Below are 22908 nucleotides of genomic sequence, written 5' to 3' on the forward strand. Positions count from 1 at the left end.
AGTCATCAGGTCAGTGTTGGTTGCATGTGGCAGAAGCTCAACTCCAACTGGCTTAAACCTAAATGGCTAGCTTCAGGAACAGCTGTATCCAGGTGCTCTACAATGGCATTGGGAATTCCCTCTCTTCATCTTTGGACTCTGACTTCTTGGGTTGGCTTCATCTCCAAAGGGTTTGATGGCCCCCTGCAGCTCTGGACCTAGACACCCCATTGGCTTGTTACCAGCCAAGAGGACCTAAGTCTCAGTGGCCCAGCTTGGATGATGTGCCTGCCCCTGAACCAATCAGTCTAGCCAGGATGTGCTAACGCTTTAGTTTGCCAAGCCAGGGGACCACCCATGGAGCCCAAGTTTCCTTAAGGCTCCTAAGAAAGAATTCGAATAGTGGATATTTCAGGCGTGATGAGCATGTGGGGAGGGGGCTAGAGGAAAGAGAACCATGGCTGGCTTCTGGGTGTCCTCATCCTTGACACAGTTCCTAATAGCAGGGGCGACTGAATCATTCCTTCTTACAGGAATTTACTTCAATTATAAAATGCCACTGGTTATTTTTAAAATATTGTATTAAAAGTAGACTTTTATCATAGAACACATGCTGGCTTTAGAAATGTCAGCATGGTAAGGACAGCATCTTAAAATCAACACGATGGTATCTAGTGCTTTAGTAAGCATGAGGTTTGGGGTGAGGCACTGAGAAAACCCTAAGTAATAAATTCTCGTCTCATTTTCCCAGAGTTGCCACGTTCCGCTTCCTCACCCCCAGCAAGGTTGCTTATGACAGCTGATAAGGCTACATTCATTATCTACTGAGGATAAAATTCTGTATCTTGGTGGAGGAGAGAAGAAGGAGACTGACAGAAACAGGGTGGACAGAGGCAGATAAATGGAGAGAGCAAGAAATAAAAACTAAACACATCAAGAGCGGGCTTACATGACAGTTTAGGGAAATGCCCCAAGCACAAGTGTAAAGTTAATCATGATTCATTTGTAAGTGGGTATGGTTCTTGGGCCAAAGGACAGGAAGCACTTTGAGCTGGAATCTTCTTAGGAACTGTGGACTGTTCCTATGCCTGGAAGGGGAGAGAAAGAGGCGGGTCAGAGATGAGAAAGGCAGGTCTTCTGGGAGCTTCTTCCTCTTTCCCAAGACAGTGCAGGCAAACAGCCTTCACCTCCAGGAGGAACTGCCATGGCCCAGGCACGAGGCATCTGCAGCCAATGCACACACATCCACCCCTGTACTGTTGTTGATAAGACGTTTACAAATTCAGGGAGAGAAAAATGTGGTCATTTATACTGCCATGTTGTAAAGCTTGACATTAGTGGAGCTATTAGTCCATGAATCACAGAAGGAGGTAAAACTTCAAATGGATATAAATGTCCATTAATAGTGGAAAAGTTAAATAAATTACACTTCATCCATAGCATGGAATAATATGAAGCCATTATAAAAATGAGCTAGACCTCTACTGAGTGCCACAAAAAGGTCTCCAAGAAATACTAAGTTAAAATAAAAAAGCAAATTGCAGAACAATACATATAGTATTATTCCATTCATTTATGCTAGGAAAAAAAATAGCTGTGTATGTAAATGCACAGATAAAGGATTTGTACCAAGCAATACCAGTGATTATCTCCTGGGGGGAATTGAGCATAGTAAGATTGAGATTTCCATAATTTCTTTATCCATTTATATTCTTTAAACATTTTCTACTATTGGGCTCTTTTTCAATGAAAAACTATATATATATATAGTTTATATAAAACTAAATATTTATATTTATTATTTATGTATATAAATATATAAATATTTATATTTATTTATATAAAACTAAATATATACACATATATTATACATATACCTACCATGTGAGAGATAACATTGTGCTTACCATACCATGTGAGAAATAACTATGAAAGTTAGTGATTTGGGGAAACAAAAAAAGTTACTTAGCTTACTTACCTCCAGGCTCATTAATATCCCCTGCCTCCCACCCTCCACCACCAGGACTACTGATATGCTGCCTCTGGCTGCCCTGGCCACTGTGGTTCTCCTGCCCAGGCTGGAATACTCTCAATCCCATCATGCTCCACCATTCTGTTCTATCGACAGGGTTGTGCTCATGTAAATGCATTTTGTTCAAAAACATGTAGAATCCAGAGATGGTACTATAACCACAATTGCCACAGTGCATCCATGAGGATAGGCATGGGTAAGCTGCAGTAACAAATGAGCCCTAAATCTCAGCGCCTCAGAGCAGCAGAGGTTTATTTCTTGCTCATGTTTCATGTCAGCTCTCATCACAGGTCAGATCGGACTCTGTGTCAAGTTGTCTTCAATTCCGGGGTCAAAGTTTAGTCTCTGGAGCAGCCTCTGGGATGTTGCTGGTCTCCTGTCAAAGACAAAATGAGATCAGCGTGAACCACACAATGGCTCTTAAAACTTCTTCCTTGGAAGAGAAGAGGCCCATGTCACTTCTGCTCATATTTTGCTGACTCAAACAAGTCACATGGCCAAGACCAAGACCAAAGTGTCAGAGAAGTGTGATCCTCCTGGGGCAGGGAGGTATGATGGGGAAGAGGCAGCAGATACCTTTCAACAGTAATACGGCCCCTCGTGCGTGGTTTTCAAAGACTTGAACCACAGCAAATATTCCTGGGGTGCCTGCTATGTGCTAAGTACTGTACCACATGGAGGGGTATGAAGACAATTCATAATGATAAAAGCTAGAGATTTTTATGCCTTATGACACCAGATACTATGCTAAACATGTTGCATGCATTAATTCATTTAATCCTTAAGTCAGCTATTACTGGACATGAGCAACCTGGGGCCGAGAAAAGTCAAGTCACTTGCCCAGATGCACACAATCCCTGCCCTCCAGGAGTTTACAGTCTGCAAGTGTCCCAGACTTTGAATATGAAAGCTGATCCACACTTCATGCTTTTCAAGAACTTATTTATTACTGTATCAATCACCCACCATATACAAGAACTGAGCAGGGTTCTTAGGATACTTTAGAAGAAAAATATCATCAGGACATTAGTTCTTCCTATCTCTCTATTAGCTATATGACCTAGGGAGTTACTCAACCCTTCTCGGCCTCCAGATTCTCATCTAAGACTGAAGATGATTGTGGAGCCTGCCTTTCATTCAACAGGATCTACTGAGCGCCCCCTCTGTGCCAGACACGGTTCTGGATATCAGGGCCTCAGCAATGAGTGGATCTCCCTCTACCCTTATTGGGGGCTGAAAGTCTAGTGAGGAAAGAAAGAAATTAATCAACATATAACTTAATGTTGATATAATAAGTGCTATAAAAAGTAAAAAGGCAGAGAAAGGAGACTGGGTGATAGGGGTGCTATTTTAAATAAAGTAGTCAGCAAAGACCTTACTGATGAGGTGATACTTGAGCCAAGACCCAAATAAAGTGAGGGACAAGCAGGTCATGTGAAGTTCTAAAGAAGAATGTTTCTAGTGGAGGAAATAGCAGATACGAAGCCCCTGAGGCCAGGCTGTGTCCCATGCGTGTGGGGAGCAGAGGAGGCCAGCGTGGAACGGCTGAAGCTGATGAGCAAGGAGGAGAATGGCAGGAGAGGGAGGCAGGACCAGATCGTGAAGGACCCCATGGGCCATGGAAAGGGGTTTCAGTTCCATTCAGCCCTGAGGGTAACATGAGGTAACCCCTGGAATGCGCTGAGCACCGTGCCAGGTGCATAGTAAGCCTTCAACACATGAGTGGATGTCAGCAGCTCTTCATGCCATCGGTGCCCAGTGACTTATACAGGGCCTTTATGTGCTAGGCATTGTCCTGGATGCTTGGGACTCATCAGTGCACACGGCATACAAAGATGCTCTCGTGAAGTTTGATTTGAGTATGAGAGCCAGAAAACAAAATAAATAAATATAATAAATAAATAAGTAAATGGTGAGGCATGTTAGAAAGTGATAAGTGCTATGGGTAGCAGATAGGGAAGGGGGTTCAGGCATGGGGCAAAGGGGTGTCAGGCTGTGATGTTAACTCCTATGGCATGGATGAGTAGGCTTCAGTGAGAACAAAGACTCAGGTGAGCGGTTTAGGGAAGCAGATCTCTGGGGGGAAAGCATTGCAGGCAGAGGGAACAGCTGGAGCAAAGGCCTTGGGCGGAGGCGTGACTGATGTATTCCATGGACATCAAGGACACCAGAGAGGAGCAGGGGACGAGGTCACAGTGGTGAAAGGAGCCAGATCACGATCATGTAGGGCCTCGCAGGCCATTGTAGAAACCTTGCCTTTTGCTCTGAGTGCTGAGGGTACCACGGGAGGGTTCTGAGCAGAGGAGGGACATGATCAGAGGTAGGTTCTAACAGGGTGGCTCCAACCTCTGGTGGAGAAGATATTGGATGGGGGGTGATTGGAAGCAGGGAGACCATTAGGAAGCCAGAGCAGGAATCCAGGTGGGGGATGCTGGTGGTTGTGGCCCAGCTGGTAGTGATGAAGGTGATGGAAAGGAATCGGATTCTGAATATATTTTGAGGTTAGAGCCCCCTCCCCAGAGCCCTGTCCATTTCCTCCACCCCCAACCTCTGTATTATTCCTGCCATGAACAGTCGGGGAGAAGGGAGGTCACCATCAGCGTCCCATGCCTGAGCTCTAAGCTTGGGACATCACGCTCATCTCTATTCCCTGCTTTGCTGGAGAGCTCTCCATTTATTAATGCCGGCTGCTCCCACCTCTGACAGCATGGAAGCAGTTCCATTAAGCTCAGATTGGCAATCTGAGGCTGGGTGAGATAGGAGCACAGGATAAAGATGATAGCAGCAGAAAGACAGCCTTTATATGAGAGGAATCTCATCTCTCAGTCCTCCCCTGGTGCTATTTCTAGAAGGGCCCACCTGTTTAATCCTATATACACCCCCTTAAAGTCTTGGAAGAGTGATCTTACCTGATTCCCTGTTATCATGCAGACACGCATCTTGGGTCTTTCTTTTTGAAAGGAATTAACGCATTCTTGCTTTCCCATGTCCCTTCATTTATTCGTTTTGCAAATAAATTTTTAGTGTGAGGCATTCTGATAAGTGATAAAGATAGAGTGGGCACAATCAATACAGCCCTTGACTGTGCAGAGCATATAATTGAGTAGACAGATGATGAATAAGTAATCCAACCTATAAACAGTGGAACACTGTAGTCAAGAGGAAGCAGGGGTTAAGGTTTCAGACTTTGGAGCTAGTTGCTTGCTGGAGGATATTGGGCAAGTTACCTAACAATTCTGTGCCTCAGTTTCTTCACTTGTGAAAGGAGGGATAGTAGGACTGCCTACTTCACAGATTTAGATGTGTTGATGGATTGAATTCACACGTACAAAGCTGTTATGGAAATATCCAACACATAGGAAACATCGTCTGAGTGTTTGCTACTATTATCATAAGCATTTAATTCAGATTATGATTATTCTATGAAGGGAATTTATAGGGTATGTATAAAGGTGAAGAAGATCAAAAAGGGTGTGGAGGGTGACTTTAAGGTGAGCCCTGAAGGATGATGAGGAGCCAGCTTTGCGAACGTGTAGGGGGAGGGGCCACAGGACAAAGTGTTGGAGGCAAGGGGGAGGGTGTGGGCAAAGACTCTGGTGCAGGGAAAGAAGCTGGCTCTTTGGGGAGTGCAGAGAGGGTTGGGCAGGGCACAGTGCACCTGCAAATCCACCTGGTCCTTTCCTGAGTCTTAGACACCAGGAGGCAGGCAACGGGGGGACTGACTGAACTGGCCACTGGCAAGCTTATTGCCCTAGAAGATTCTGACATGGATCCTTGTCAAGTGGTCCTTCCAAAGCCCAAGTCATTGTCAATCACTGCAGGTGTTTGTCCTCTTTTCCTGCTTTGTGTATTGAAGATGCCTTTTAGGGCCCATATCCAGCTCACACCCCTGGGACCTGATATCTACCCCACCCCTCAGGGGTCAGCTCCTGCAGCCATGTTTGTGATATGGGACTTTGACCCCAAGCATAGATGATTGGACAAGAGGGCACAAAATGGGCCAATCGGATTCTCCCCTGGGAATTTGGAGTTGTACTTCGTTGTCTTTGCTGGTCATTTATGGAAACTAGAACTGAGAGAAAATGAAGAAAAAGTGGGGTGGCCACATTTGGATTGTGGGCAGGAGAGGCGTAGAAGGCTGCTCTGCACAGCAAGGGAAAAAAAAAAAAGATTAGTTGAGAGCAGCAGAGAGGAGGGAGAATGCAGCTCCAGAATGAGGAGAGAGAACAGAGCAGCCTTAGACCCTGATATGTCCAATTCCTGGTTCTAGACCCTTGAGCCCAGATGTGTTGTAGGAGGTACCTTTGAATACTTCTGAACAAGCTTAGACTGATTTGAGTCAGTTTCTTTGGCTTGCAACCCAGCACCCCCTGAGAACCTTCTTCACCTCCTTGACCATTCCATGAAATGCCAATTACACTGTTGCCAATTAGACTTCCAGGTCTTGGGAGTGGGCACAATAAGGTTTCATGGACAGTCTGCCAAATCTTCCACTTCTATGAGCATTTTTTTGATTATATTTTTGCATTCTTGTTTTAACCCAAGATTTCTTTTTTTTTAATTTTTATTTAAATATAGCTGATTTACAATGTTGTGTTTGTTTCAGGTGTACAGCAAAGTGATTCAGTTATACATATAAATATATATCTATTTTTTTTTTTTTTTGGCTGTGTTGGGTGTTTGTTGCTGTGCGCGGGCTTTCCCTAGTTGTGGCGAGCAGGGGCTACTCTGCATTGCGGTGCACAGGCTTCTCATTGCTGTGGCTTCTGTTGTTGCAGAGCACGGGCTCTAGACGCGTGGGCTTCAGTAGTTGCAGCACACGAGCTCACTAGTTGCGGCACACGGGCCCTAGAGCACACAGCCTTCAGTAGTTGTGGCGTGCAGGCTCTAGGACGCGTGGGCTTCAGTAGTTGTGGTGCACAGGCTCAGTAGTTGTGGCTCGCAGGTTCTAGAGCGCAGGCTCAGTAGCTGTGGCACCTGGGCTTAGTTGCTCCGCGGCATGTGGGATCTTCTTGGACCAGGGATCAAACCCTTGTGCCCTGCATTGGCAGGCAGATTCTTAACCACTGCGCCACCAGGGAAGTCCCTATATCTATTCTTTTTAAGACTCTTTTCCCTTATGGGTTATTACAAGATATTGAGTATAGTTCCCTGTACTACACAGTAAGTCCTTGTTGGTTATCTATTTTATTTATAGTACTGTGTATATTTTAATCCAAACTCCTAATTTATCCCTCCACCCTCTTTCCCCTTTGGTAGCCATAAACTGGTTTTCTATGTCTGTGAGTGTATTTCATAAGCCTTTTAAAGTAGAAAATTCTCTGCAACAAATACATGTGCATGCCAAGAACAACAACAAAAAAATCCAGCTCAGCATGTAAGCTCTTTGTACATGAGTTTATACAAAGAGCAATCGTTTTAGGTGGTTTATCCTAGAATTTCTGCATATCTGGGCATCTAGTTGACCGAAATATTTGAAGGAGCTTAGATCATTTGGACATTGTACGAACAGATCTATACACAGAGTAGCACTTACGGATTTCTTTTTTTAAATTTTCTTTTCTTAATTAATTAGTTGTAGAATTAATACTAATAGTTAATATTTATCAGTTAATTATTATGTGTCAGATACTGCTTTGAGGGCTTGACATGAATTAACTTATTTAATTCCCATAGCAATCCTATGATATAGGTGCTATCATCCCCATTTAAGATGGGAAAACTGAAGCACACAAGATGAAGAAACTTGCCCAAGAACATCTGTTAATAACTGACAAAACTGTAGTTAAAACTCACTTGTTGAGTTCCAGAGTCCAGGCTTTTAGCACTTACAATGCATTTGTCCCATGCTCTACATTTCATAATCCACAGAGCTGGTTCTCTAGCTGATTTTTATAGTGTTATCATGTTTCTGACAGTTACTATTTTATTCCTCTGAGATGTTAGAAAGTCTCTTTCCCCATCTTCTGTGCCACCACTTCACTTCCCCTTCATCTCCAAATATTTGGTAGATGTGGCAGATCAACCAAAAGGCATTATTTGCATATAAAACAGTAGAGCCACTAGGCAAATAATTCACCTAAGGAAATGAATATGATGGCATTTATTTAGTCCTTAGTGTATACCAGGCTGTGCAATCATTATTTCATTTAATCCTTAATTTTCCTTGTGAGGAAGTATAATTATTCCTCCCACTTTGCAGATAATAAAACTCAGGCTTAAAAAGATTATGTGACTTAGCCAGGGTCACAGAACTAGTATATGGTGGAGCCAATATTTAAACCCCTGTTGTATGACACACATGCACACCCCACCGCCAAAGCCTTGACTGTTAATTACCAAGACCTTAGTCCCAGAACTGGAAGGAAGGACAAGATAGAACCCAGCACAGGTCTTGCAATTCAGACCAGTCCGTCTTGAACCCTAGGGACTCTTGCCTGAATGCTAAAAAGCACAGGCTGCAGTAAAAGAGGAGGTCAAAACCAAAAGCGTTGTTTCAGTGAAATTTCTGGGGACACTGAGTGCACCTATGGTCACTGGTGGGCTTAGCAGTATTTGTTTCGACAGGGACTTTTGGAGTGAGTGGCATTGTGGTTCCAATGCCATCTCATCACCCTTGACGCTAATGGTGTCCTCGCCCCCTCACCCACAGCGGGCAGTGCAGAGCAGAAAGAAAAAGGCTGGCTTCGCAGGATGGCCAAGCAAACTAGGCTTGTGAGAATAGGCCAGACGTTCCCCCAGAGACTCCCAGAAATGGTGAGGTTGCTGGTACTGTGAGCTTCAGGTGGAGACTGCGGTTATCGCCATTGGAGATAGAATGAAGGCAGAGAAATAAGGCTCTAGGATATGTGTCCAAGATGATCCATCGAGTCTTGTCACCTTATGGTCCATCAAACACAGATTACACACCCATCGAAACAACACAGCTTTATTCACTCAGAATTCACAAAACACCTCTCATGTGCCAGGCACTGTAGGATACAGCGCTCACAACAGAAGAAGAGGCAGTACATCCACAGGTAACCAAATCAAGATGAGGTTATCAGATGAGAGGGGTGACAATAGAGGCAAAACGACTGAAGATGTTTTCACACGTTCACATGTGTCAGTGCTAAACTAGGAACTTTACTGAATCTATTTAATCCTCACAAAAGCAAAAACAAAAAAAACGGCGACAACAAAAAACCAGGTAGATGTTAATATTCTCCAGGGGTGAGAAAACCGAGGCACAGAGAGGTGAATAACGTTCTCAGGGCCACATAGCCAGTAAGAGGTGGTACCAGGTTTCAGGTTTCAACATCCCTCTGGCTCCTGAGCCCAAGTGTGTAAACATCAGGCTATATTGCTTCTCCTGTTTGTCAAGTTATTTTCTTCCTTAAAATGGGCTCCAGATATTCATGGAAAGTTTCCCTTGGAGAGACTCCATTCTCACCCCACGAGCTGACAAAGGCTGATGCTTGCTGAGAAGTCAGGGCGATAGAACACGGAGAGGTGAGAAGACACTGCTGTCTCCTCAGAAGCATTCTAAGGGTTTGTGCTTGTTCCGTAAGTTTTTGTGGGTGAGTTTGATCTGGTTTTTATTTTTTAACCAAGCCCATAAATAGCTGATGTGGTGAGGCTAACCACCTAGCCCTCCTTTCTGTAGCGGGGTCTGCATCCCAACCTCATACAGCCAGGAGATATGCTTTAGCCTAGAAGGAAATGTCTCAGTCACAGAGCTGCTGACACAAGCATTTCCTTCCTCTGTGGGGAGGCAGGATTCAAAGTGAGCAGACAGGAAGGCCAGGCGTCATCCATGCCTGCGGAGACCAGAGTCTCAGGCTTGGGACCCCAAGCAGGACTGCATGCCAGACACCTCTTCCCAGCTGGGGACACAGAATGGAAATTCAGATAGGGCGATGTCAGAGCCCAGTTTCTGGTTTTCAAGCAACAGGAACCAATTCAGGCTGGTGTGAGCCGAAAAGAATATTACTCAGCAATAAAAAGAAATGAAATTGAGTTATTTGTGGTGAGGTGGATGGACCTAGATTCTGTCATACAGAGTGAAGTAATTCAGAAAGAGAAAAACAAATACCGTATGCTAACACATATAGATGGAATCTAAAAAAAAAAAAAAAAAGGTTCTGAAGAACCTAGGGACAGGACAGGAATAAAGATGCAGACATAGAGAATGGTCTTGAGGACACGGGGAGGGGGAAGGGTAAGCTGGGACGAAGCGAAAGAGTGGCATGGACATATATACACTACCAAATGTAAAACAGATAGCTAGTGGGAAGCACCTGCATAGCAGAGGGAGATCAGCTCAGTGCTTTGTGACCACCTAGAGGGGTGAGATAGGGAGGGTGGGAGGGAGACACAAGAGGGAGAGGATATGGGGGTATATGTATATGTATAGTTGATTCATTTTGTTATACAACAGAAACTAACACACCATTGTAAAGCAATTATACTCCAATAAAGATGTTAAAAAATTTTAAAAATAAATAAATATAAAAGGTTATTTGTGAGCTCACAGGATCTCCAGGAGGTGGTACAGTGGATTGAATGGTGGCCTGCAAAAAGACACACCCATGTTCTAATCCCTGAAATCCGTGAATGTGACCTGATTTGGGAAAAGTCTTTGCAGATGCAATTAAGTTAAGGATCTTGAGATAAGATCATTCTGGATTATCCAGGTGGGCCCTAAATCCAATGACAAGTGTTCTTACAAGAACAAAGCAGAGATTTGACACAACTGGAAGTGAAGACACAGAGAAAAGGTAAGACCACATGACCAAAGAGGCAGATTGGAGTGATGGGGCCATAAGTCAAGGATTGCCAACAGCCACCAGAAGCTGGAAGAAGCAAAGACCCAATTCTCCCCTAGAGCCTACGGAGGGAGCTTGGCCCTGCCAACACCTTGATTTTGAACTTCTGGCCTCCGGAACTGTGAGAGAATAAATTTCTGTTGTTTTAATCCACCAAGATTGTGGTCATTTGTTACAACAGCAATAGGAAACTAATACCAGTGGAGAGAACCAGGCTTTGAGGCTCCACCAGGAACAATCCCTAAACTCACACTGCAAAACTGGTGCAGCAGCGGCATCACCGACCCCATAGTGGGCCCTACGGACCTTGCAACGTCAGCCCCCTGGACGTTCTACTACACCATCGACCACTGATGCCCCTGGAAGCTGGATGACAGCTGCTGCCGTTATGGGCAGTACCAGCTTCTAAGCAAAGTCTGGAACAAGCAATCTGATTGGTGGAAACCATGCTTTCACTCTAGCTGCAAGGGAGGCTGGGAAAGGGGGCATCTGGCTTCTGTTGTAAAAGGTAGGAACTTATAGCAGGGAACTTCCCCAAACATAGGAAGGTGCTGGGCAGTCAAAAAGAGGAAGGGGTGTCCTCTAGGGGTGGCTTGCTGGACAGAACCCCATCCTGTTCCCTGACTCCTCCCATTCAGTTGAAATAACAGGGAGTCCCCAGCATCTCCAGCTATCATCAGCCCCGGAACCATCTTACTGAGTGTGCCTCAGGTATAACAAGGCATGGTCATAAAATACTGTAGGGTTTGCTTGCCCAATTTCATTACTGTAGCAGCTGGGTTTTGTTTTCGCTTCTGTTTTTCAGAGTTAACTTTTCTTTTGTTGCTGATATTTGCTTCCTTTTGAAGGCTATGCAGTTACAGGTCACATTGCATGATCTGGCCCTGCCACTCTCCCCACTGCTCCCTTGGTTCCAGCCACACTGACCTCTCCACTGCTTTTTGAACACGCCAGGTACCATCCTCCTCAGGGCTTTGCTCATCCATTCCCTCCTGCCTGAAGTTCACGTCCCTTGAAACTGACATGATTCACCACCTCACTTGATTCAGCTTCAGCTCTTGGCCCAAATGTCATCTCTTTTGAAAAACCTTTCCTGACCACCCAGTTTGAAGTAGCAGCCCCTTCCCATCACTCTCCATCTCTTTACTCTGCTTTATTAGTAAAAGCACTCATTACTAACCAGTATAAATTGCACATTTATTTGCTTATCTTTTATGGTGCCTTCCCCCCAACTAGAACATAAGTTCCACCAGAAGAGGAGTTTTTATGTTTTGTTTGCTGCTGGGTCCCCAGTACCTAGGATAATTCCTGGTATGTAGGTGGTGCTCAGCAATATTAGTTGAATGCAGAAATCATATTGTCACTAATAGTTTAAATATTTTCTCTCCCCCACTAAGATTTAGCCATTTTTATGAAATGATTCAATCTTATTATTCTGTATTCCCCCCGGAGCCTAGCAGAGTACTGAGCACATAGAGGGCCCCAGGGAGTATTTATGAGAGGAATGAATGACTAGGCAAGCACATTCACACTCTTGTTTAACCCAAACACTCGCATGTACAAGCAAGATTCTCAAGTGGAGATTTCTCCTAATTTTATTTCCCAGCTTTAAGCTGGCATCCAGTATAATTAGATCTGCCTTTCTATAGCTAACTTCTCACGTACAGACAGCCAAAGTGGTTTTGTACACATAGCATCTAATTCTTGTACGTAGCAATAAGCATCCATCTAACTTGTATGTTTTTACTCATTAACAGAAGAGTTCTCTTTTCCCCCAAACAAGAACTGACCCTGAACACCAACCTGTAAAACAGATCAATAGGGAATGGCTCTGGTCAGGGGACCTGACTCCTTGCCCATGGGACCTCTCCTTGTCGCATCACAACCGTGAGCTCTGGGTCTCTCTAGCGACATTGGGAACAATTCTAGTGCTGAGAACAAGGAGTGCCTCTGTCTCCTTAAGATGGCATACAAATATCCCTTGTTCTCCTTTCCTTCTTCTGTCGTCAATGACAACTCTTCTGGCTGTGTGTCTAGAAGGTGGATAACCTCATGCGAGCTAGCAAGCCTGGGCAGGAGTGCAAGTAAAACAATCAAGACAGCCTAGCTGGGGATGTTGTCCTCACTGCCTAATTCCAGGGGTTTCCTTTTGGCTTGATCGGGGGCCTTTATGAGAAGAGGCTTCTTAACATATATGTATACCTTATATTTATATTATATATTACATGTATATTATAGTTATAGAATATAATGTGTGTGCATACATATACATATATATATATGTATGCACACACACACCATGTGTTACACACTATATTAGTGCATTAAATGCTCTACATTCTCACATTTACATTGGGCGGTAGGGACTATTCCTATCACACCCATTTTACAGAGGAAGAGATGAAGGCTTAGAGAGGTGATCTTATCATTTACTTAGGGGCACAAGGAGACAGAGCCCTAGAAACCAGGTGTGACTTTCAACCTCTACCTACAGAGGAAGAGAGGAGGAATGACTTCTTTCACCAATTGCATTTGAGAGCTCTGAGATCAGACTGCCACAGCCCTTAACTCTCACTGGGCTCCCAGGCGGCCAATGGCCAGTCCCTAGGAGATGGTGCCCAGTGTCTTGACTTACTGAGATTGCAGCTGGGCTGATGGCTGGCCAGTGTGAACTCCATGCTGATAGGAGGTGCTGCCTTCGAGGAGGCTCTTCCAACCTATGTCAATGCTGGATGGTGCCGGGGCCCAGCCAGACAGCGTCCATCAATCCACATTTCCTGGGGGCCTGCTCTGCACCAGGCACTGTGCTAGGTGCTGGGGATGTGCAGTGATCATGATAGCCAAGGCCTACCAGGCCAGCAGAGGATCCATAGCCTGCAGCCCCCAGCTGTGCCCTGGGCTAGATGCCTTTGTTCAGTGCATGGAGGTACAGCCCTGGCCTTTATTTTCATGGAGCTGCTCATCAAAAGGTGGGGAAAAAATGCATAAGCCTACTGAATACACCATTCGTATAAGAGTGACAAGGGAGGCACAGGAATGTATGAAAAAGGACACTGAGCCAGATCAGGGAGAGTCAGAAAAATCTCTCCAGATATAAATATTTGATCTGAGATGAGAAAGATGAGTGAGAGTAAATGATGTGGTGTGTGTGTGTGTGTGTGTGTGTGTGTATAAGAGAAGGAGGGGCAGAGCCTGGAACCCAAGCTAAGGGAAGAACTTGTAGGAAGAGGAAGCATGATGCTCAAGGCCGTGCAAGAAGTCCGGCATGATGGGAGCCCAGTGAGCAAAGGGTGGAGCGGTGTACAACGCAGATTAAACCAGGCTACCTTTAGTCCAGTCTCAGTGTGACATTGTGATAAAGAAAGACAAATCTAAACCCCAAGAAATGGCTTAATACTCACATTTTTCTCACCATATCATGGGCTTATCATCTAAATCACATCTATCCAAGATGCATGGAAGGCTCAGTTTCCATTGGTATTGACATTTGAGCCCTCCATTTACGCTCCTGTGGATTTTATTCTTTCATCAATAAGACTCAAGGCTCTCACTGACCCTTCAATCACGTTCTGAGAACCTTTGTCAAGTCCCATCCCATTCACCTGATTGGTCTCTCCTTAGCTTGAATGGGCTCCCCTTTCTCACAGTTTTGCAGACATCGTTCAGAATGCAGTGGTCATATACAGACTTGGACAAAGAGGGCATTGGGTAGCCATGAGATAACAAAAACATTTCCTGTGTTTGGAACTGTGAGGCCTTTTATGACTTACTGGGGATGTCTCCAGACTCCTAAATTGTTTGAAATTTTAAAAAAATGACCTTGAACATAAATGATCTTTGGGTAACAAGTGAGAAAATTCATATTTCTAAAGCAGGAAGCCATATTAAGTACTTTCCAAAAGGAGGTCTATTGTATTTGCCAGGAAAAAGGAAGTTCAGGCATATACTCCTGACTACCTATGTTCTTCTTCCATTTCAGACTCTCTAAAAAGGCACCGGGCCTGGGATTCTATATTTCCAAGCACCCCGTGCTCACTAATTTCTCTATAGAAGAAGAGCAGGTGGGCCGGTTGCCACAAAGTACCTAAGAGGAAACTTGTCGGAGTTTGGTTTATTGGAACAGAAATGACAGAATGTCAGTTTTCTTCCTAACTGCATGTCATCATCAGGAATCAAATAAGCAATTACACAAGGCTAAACTGAATTCATTTTAAATTCAGATGGGCAGCCTGCACCTAGGATGCCCCACCAAGGGGATACAGCCTTTCTAACTATATGTGTAGTAATAGCAAACCCATGGGTGGTGGGTCTTTGAGCCGTGCTACCTCTCTCCTGCTCAGGGTTGGCCTGAAATTGTCACTAACAACTTCCCACCTGGTCTTTCCACATCCACTCTCCTGATCTGTCATGCCCTACTCCAAGCCTACAGCTGTGAAAAGTGGCAGCGATATAGCTCTAATGGTAGAATTTTAGGCATCAAGTCAAAGTATGGGGATGTGTCCATAAAAGATCAGGCCCTTTGTGACTCGTCCCAGGGGCTCTATAGAGCATCTTTGCAATTGGTCCTGCCAAGTAACATGGTAGTCCTTGAAGGTGAGAAAAAGAGAATGAAAGAAAATCTCATTTTTTTTTAATGTCAGTCACTAGATGACACATGATTAAATGAACTAATCCATTTTAGCTCGTTTAATTCTTAAAATAACCCTCTGAAATAGGTATTACTGTAATTCTTTCCATTTTTACAAAATCTTAGTTGCCAGAGACAGTCTCGTTGTGTATTCATGTTCTCCACTATATTTCCTTGCCTTTATTGATTAGTTTTGGACCACATGACATGTTATAGCCATTGGGCTGTAAGCAAAAGTGATCCATGTCACTTCCTGGCCAAGGTAGTTAAGACGCCTCCTCCTACTCTCTCTTCTCCTATTGCAGCAAACATGGAGGCCACATGGTCCAAATGGTGCACTACCAAGATGGAGGATGGTAGTGTTAATTATGCTTACACACTCATATTTGAAAGAGTTTTTAGAAGGCTAATACTTCTCCAACATCACAGCCAAGTTCATTTCTTCTTCTTGTACACTTTCAGTAACAAAGAGCTCACCACCTCCTGAGCTCCTTATATGTAATTAAGCTCTGTGTCAAATAGCCCTTGCTTGCAAACAGAACATCTTTCTCAGTATTTAGATAGAAGCACTCTGTCCTCTGTGAGTTTTCCTTTTCCCCAGCTTAGTTTTTTAAAGCTGTTCCTTTCTTTTGCTTGGTGTTGAGTTCACTCACCTCTCATATCTCAAGCAGGAAGACAGAAGCCCATAGAGGGTAAGTGATGCATCAAAACATAAACCATTCCTTACTGACAGAACCTGGCATTGAACACTCTAAGTTCCCTGAGGGAAAGGATTTGAGTCTGTTTGATTCACTCACTGTTGCATCCTAGAACAGTTCCTGGCACATGGCAGGTACCCAGTTAATATTTATTGAGAAAATGAATGAACCCAAGAGTCCCAACTCTCAGTCACTTTTTTCTTTTTCCTTTAAACAACGTAAAGAAATCAACAGGCAATCATAACTTCCATGCTAAACTCATATCTTGGAACCCTTGGGCACAAAACACTATAACACATCTATAATCCAAATAAAACAAGTATCAAATAGGCTTGGGCTTATAAGGCACTTAAACTTTGCAAAAAGTTTGTGTGTGTGTGTGTGTGTGTGTGTGTATACGTATCTTAAAGATGATGGTGAACATATATTTGACCACCCCACCTCCCATTCCCACAGCTTTAACTTTGTTGGATCTATAGTAAACCATTTCTCACGGAAAGTGTTCCAGATGCCCTGCATTCTAATTCTCTCCACCAATATCATGATAATCTCTAAAGGCTTATTAACACACACATATTTTCAGGCATATTTCAAAAGCTTGGATAATAGCTTCATGGATTAGAGTTAAGCACAGTAACAGAATGTACCTAGCTTTTGACATTTAAATTATTTACTTTTTTCTTTTTTGCTGCGATGTGGCATTATAATAAGGGTAAACTTTTCTTTTGAAAAGATGAATACGATTCTGGGATGAAAAATGAACACTGGTTAAAAAAACCACAGATAACTATACCCTGGCATGATGCCATTATGTTTAGGCAATAATTTAAATATGTCTGCCTTACTCCCCAGTGGATGAGGCAACATATTCCTGAGAAAAAAATAGTTGGGGGGATGGGTGCAAATCCCAGCTCTGGTGTTAGCTGTTGTGATCCAGCTTTTCATTATGTGTAAAATGAGAATAAGATAAAATTCATTTATTCATTCATTTAAAAAATAGCCTGGAACTCCTAAGATACGTCATGCACTGAAAGTTTAATTGCTTTCTGTAATAAAGGGAAGAGCAGTCACTAACTAGCTAGTTATCTGAGTGACTAAGTGGGTAGGTAGATGGATAGATATGTAGGTGGATGGATGGATGGACGGATGGATGAACAGCCAGATATATAGGAAGGATGGTAGAGAGCCTTTGTTTGCATTTCCAGGATTACCCCCTTTCATCCAATAATAGCCATCCAATTCTTTTTAGGGAATCACTCTTCATCATTCTCTGCCCATATGTTTTACATGGATCTGGCCGTAACCATTACCAACAGACCCATCCTGGCCAATGAGACCACTGAGACTGATTCAAGGCTAGGCAGAGCCCAATAGCTCTAATTCCAGACCTAGGGCAGGCATGACCTAGAGAGAGGCAACAATTTTCTACTGGACTTGGATTTAGGAGGGTCTAATCCTGGCTTTGCTTGGTAGGTTGTGGGTGCACACCAAGAGAGCTTGCCTAGGAGTGAAACCACCAGAGGGGAAAGCAGAGGTGTGGGAAGGAAAAAAGTAGGATATTGAGTAAATGATTTGAACATCTGATTTCTGCCATGCTTGATACTAACATCTAGGCTTTTGAATTCATGTGAGATTTTACATCTCCACTTTGTTTTGCATAAGTTTTTCTTTTGGTCTTTTGCAATGAAAAGCGTTCTAAAAAAACAGATACCTAACTCATAGGGACTCAGCTATTGCACAGTGTGCTATGGAGGATGTAAAATAGAATCAATCACAGCATCCCATTCACTGCCTCTTCGATGAGTAACCACAGCCTGTGGGCCACGTGACCTGCCTAAACTTTGGGATACAGTCTATAATCTAATTTCAAATTCAACAATTTGAAAGCCAATGGCATGGGGCTACTTCTCAAATATTTGATATTTAGTATATCAAATATACAAATATTTGCATTTTAGTGGCCAAAAAGCGAGGCCAAATATTCTACTAATGGCCTTCCATTTAACTGAGTAAGCAAGCTCAGTTTTGAGAATGCATCCCTTCCTGCCAAGGATCTCAATAAAACTATTCCACTTTGAATTCACTTTGAATGAACCAAGAGAATGTAGATGGTAAACATGTTTATTTTCCCCAAAGCAGTCCTTGTGTATAAAATATTGCTCAACATTGTTTTTGATAGATGATATCCTCCCAGGGTCTTTCCAGCTTTAAAACCCTGAGATTGCATGAAAAGAGCAGTGAGAAACTTCTCTTTGCATCATCATGTAAAATCCTCCGAGCTCAGCAGAGTGCCCAGCACAGAGAAGGTTCTTAGTAAGTATTTGGTGAATAATTAATGAATAAATTTCGACTCCTCCAGAATCCTCATTCCCCTACCTGCTCACTTAGGAGGACCCCAGTAGAGAAGGCTCATAAGAGGCAATTAGATTCCAAAGAAACAATCCCGGAGAGTCAAAGTGTCCCTTAAAATTCCTCTTAAGCTCCCCACGCTCTGAAGAAGTAGATCATTTCTCAGTACCTCCAACTGAGTCCATTCTCCCTCCATCTTGAACAGACTACTGTGTCTTGGGCTGAGCAAGTGATGAAGAGGCTGAGTTGTGTTTAAGCAAATCATGCTGACTAAAAACAGCAGCCTGGCCCTCAGCATGGGGAAACACTCGTACTATGAGAGGCAAAGGGACTAGGGGAGGGATCTGTAGAATCAGATTTTCCATCTTCTGCTTTCTCAGCCTGTGGGTGGGATGGAGGTTGAAATAATCTATGTGATTAAAAAGATTCTCTCTCCTCTTCCTTGGTCTCCTTCTCCTTCGTCCCTCCCTCCCTCTCTCCCTTCCCTTCTCTCCCCTCTCTCTTCTTCTCTTGCCTTCCCCACTACCCATCCCATATCGTATAATTTGGATGACTAAAATATACTTCTGATGCAACTATGTTGTTCAACTGTTGTGCCACTATACCTTCACAGACCAGTGAATGCCCCCAGTAAAAGGCACAAAAAGGAGATTTCCCTCTGTCCCCTGATGCCCATGCTAATACAGAACATTCCAGGGTTGGTAGAAAGTATTCTTTGTGTCCTTCCTCTTTCCGTATTCTGGTGATCTTGAGGAAGCAGAAAGATCAGAGGGAAATGCTTCAAGCAAGCTCCACATTAGACTCTAAAAACCACGATGATTCATTCTTTTTCCATCCAAACAAAATCCCTGTCTTTACAGTAAATGTGATGAATAGAAACGGCATCCTCAGAGATTTATGTACATCTTACAGGCTTTTTCCCCCCTTTCTCTCTCTTCTTCCCCGTCTTCTTTTCATTTTGCCGTGCAACAAACTTTCACAAGGAAGGGTTTTATAGGAAATCCATGTCTAGGGATTTATTCAGGCTTTTGTCATAAATTATGGCAACATAGAACCAGTCTCTTGATATACAATTCCAAATATTTCAACAAGGTGATTACAATAAAGTCCTCGGCTCTCTTCAGCTGGAGTAGGGCTTGTGAGCGTGCAGCTGCTCTCCCAGATATGAGTGAGACAAACATGATACAAAGGCTTCCTTTGAGGAGAAGGCAAGGCTTTTGGAAGGGAAGGCAGTTTTTCCTCCAAAGAATACTATGTTGAAATAGAATTGTCTTTTTAAAACCCAGATCAGCATCTAATCTATGGGGCACAGAAATGACAGCATGCAAGACTAAAGAATTTCCCTGGATGAGAAATGACCTCGTCCCTGATTCATCTTTGCAGTTAATATAATGACCTTTAAAATCAAGTTGCTGAGAATCGGACAAACTTTAAAAAAATCAAGCATGAAAGCCCCAAAAAGATGATAAGGGATTGTTTAAATGCCTGCTAATTGGGCGCCACGCCATCTGTGACCTACAACGTAAACCAAGGGAGCAAGAGAGCCATTTTCCTCACAATTTCTGGATAAAAATCTAATGTGAGAATTAAGAAGTACTTCAATGATCAATTTCCATTCTGAGCCAAATTTCTATGGCCCGGCCAACCCTAGATGCAGCCTTCGTGGAGGCCACTAGGGATGGTCAGTGGTCCAGCTGACCATCTCAGATAAGCAAGATGGTCCCCTCCATCCATTAGATGAGGCTGTTGATTCATTTCAACTTTGAGCAGGAACTTGTGAATCCCTTCAGTTTCAACAGATTGAGTTTTATCTGCAGAAGCCTGGATCTTCTTTGTCCTTCATTTCTCAACGTTACTGCCACCTCCTCCAGAGGTCCTCCCTGGTCACTTCATGAAAAGACACTCCCCGTACCCAGTCACTAGCTACCATTCCCCATTTTATTTTCTTCATGTGTTTTAATATCTACACTTCCTCATTAACATATTTATTTATTTATTTATTTATTTATTTATTTATTTATTGTCTCTCTCCCTCCATAGAACCTAACTCTGAAAACCCTTTTCACCATGGTGTTGGCACCTAGAACAGTGCCTGGAACCCTGCAGCTGAGGAAAAAAAAATTCTGAATTATAAAACGGCTGTCCTTTCTAAAAATAATTTTTCCACATGTACTTTATTTTGTGGAAGCCAAATGTATTCTTAAATAATTTAGAAGATTCTTCCAGTTGATAAAGTAGATGTGGTATATATATATATATATATATATATATATATATATATATATATATACACAATGGAATACTACACAGTCATTAAAAAAATGAAATAATGCCATTTGCAGCAACATGGATGGACCTAGAGATTATCATGCTTAGTGAAGTAAGCCCATGGAGAACAGATTGGTGGTTGCCAAGGAGGAGAGGGTGGTTAGGGTTGGGGGAGGGATGGAGTGGGAGTTTGGGATTAGCAGATGCAAACTATTATATATAGAATGGATAAACAACAAGGTCCTACTGTATAGCACAGGGAACTATATTCAATAACACGTAATAAACCAGAATAGAAAAGAATATATATATATATATATATATATATATATATGATATCTGATTCACTTTTGCTGTACAGCAGAAATTAACACAACATTGTAAATCAACTGTACTTTAATAAAATTAAAAAAAAAAAAAGATTCTTCCACATGAAATTCCACAAAAGAATCCTACAGCCCACTCCACGAGGACATGAAGGGACAATTTCACCCTCTGTCTTTCAGGAGCACAATAGATACAATTGGAAACACGAGTCCACTTTGGAAACTGTTGAGGCACCTATGGCATGTCCGGTCTTCTGGAAGCAGATGTTGACTTGGAGTCTGGGGTACAAGGTGTTTATTAGGAATCAACACCGGGGAAAGGAAGCAGTCTGGAGACAGAGGTAGTAAGAGGTGGAATCGCAGTGCAGGCAGGTCTTAGCTCTGGAGCAAGTACTGGGTAACATCAGAGTGACCCAAGTGAGACATTAGATCATACCGCTGCTTCACTAAATCACAGGCTGTGGGCTGACCTGGGGCCTGAATCTCTGCAGCTGGGGCCGACCCTGAAGGAGCTGAGAGCTGGAGGTCATCTTCCAGCCACACTCCATAGAGCTGGGCAGGGGATCCCTCCTCTGAGGGGCGCCTGGACAGGGCACCTCCTCCACACTTCAACGCTGCAAACTTCAAGCGCAAACCAGCGCTTTTAGAAGTCTGGCTACTGGGTGTCCATTGAGTTCCCGCTGTCTTCAAAGATGAGCCACAAATAGTCCAATTCCTAAATTAGCATTCATGTCCTGTAAGTGCTTGCTGACTTGGCAGCAACAATAATTTCACAAATAATGATGTTATCCGAGGCAAAAGTTGCATTAGATCAATTACCACTCTATTTCGGTGCCATCTCAGTAGCGCTCAGTGTTTATTTCAGTTCACGTATTTTTAAACCAAAGCTCTCAGGCTTCTGAACCACAGCCATGAATGCACCTTCCTTTTCCAGTCCTTGACAGCATCTTGCTCACATTTTGAACTAAAGACTAATGATTTGAATATCCTCCACCCCAATCTCGCTTCTCAGCTCCCTTTCTTTGTGTCCTTTAATTTGGGGGGAGGGGGAGTGGTTGTTCAGCTACAAGGGGAGTCAAAAACTTAAGGCTCAAAAAAGAAAGGAGAGAATATTGATATCATAGGAGAATGAAAGGAGATGAATTTAAACTGAGACAGGAGAAAGTTTGTGTTAGATTAGGAACGTTTTCCTATTGGATAAGGATGTTGAACACGGGTGAGCTGTCAAGAGAAATCATTAGACCTCAGATGCACACCTATGTGGCTGGTGTTTGGGACTGAATTGTGTTGCCCCCAAAATTCACATGTTGAAATCCTAACCCCCTCCCCGTACCTCAGAATGTGAATTTATTTGGAAATAACGTTGTTAGAGAAGTTGAAGTGAGGCCATTAGAGTGGGCCCTAATCCAGAATGACTGGTGTCTTTCTAAAAAGGGGAAATTTGGACACAGACATAGAGGAAAGATGGTGTGAAGAGACATGGGGAAGAGAAAGCCATTGTTCTGAGCTGACTATCTGTGTCTCCCTCCCTACCCGCCCCCCTGCCTGTGCCTCTCCGTTACTCTCACACGACTACGATAATCACAACGCTTCTGACACCAGATGTGGGCCGAGGGTTCCCCACACCAAGCAATTCTAAAACCCCAGCTGGGTGTCGTACAACTTAACTCAATTCTGACACTGTCTACCTGGAGACAGCATCAGATCCCACAGGTTAAGGGCTCATTCCCACAAGACTGCCCCCCTACTTCAGATGCCAATCACAAGTACGAGGTCCCCAGATGACCCACAACTTCTGTCAGACTTGGCTACAAATCAGAGG

General features: G+C 43.4%; 1 long non-coding RNA gene across 1 annotated transcript in view; it reads right to left on the reverse strand.

Annotated features, from left to right (window-relative positions):
• Nucleotides 1-2227: 2227 nt before the first annotated feature.
• The window catches only part of LOC132348429 (uncharacterized), a 58756-nt gene continuing 38075 nt past the window's right edge, over nucleotides 2228-22908 (reverse strand). The window contains exon 3 of the long non-coding RNA XR_009497469.1: nucleotides 2228-2387. This is a non-coding gene — a long non-coding RNA (uncharacterized LOC132348429). The remainder of the gene's footprint in view (nucleotides 2388-22908) is intronic.

The sequence above is a fragment of the Balaenoptera ricei genome, chromosome 15 (assembly GCF_028023285.1).
Source record: "Balaenoptera ricei isolate mBalRic1 chromosome 15, mBalRic1.hap2, whole genome shotgun sequence".
Lineage (NCBI taxonomy): Eukaryota > Metazoa > Chordata > Mammalia > Artiodactyla > Balaenopteridae > Balaenoptera > Balaenoptera ricei.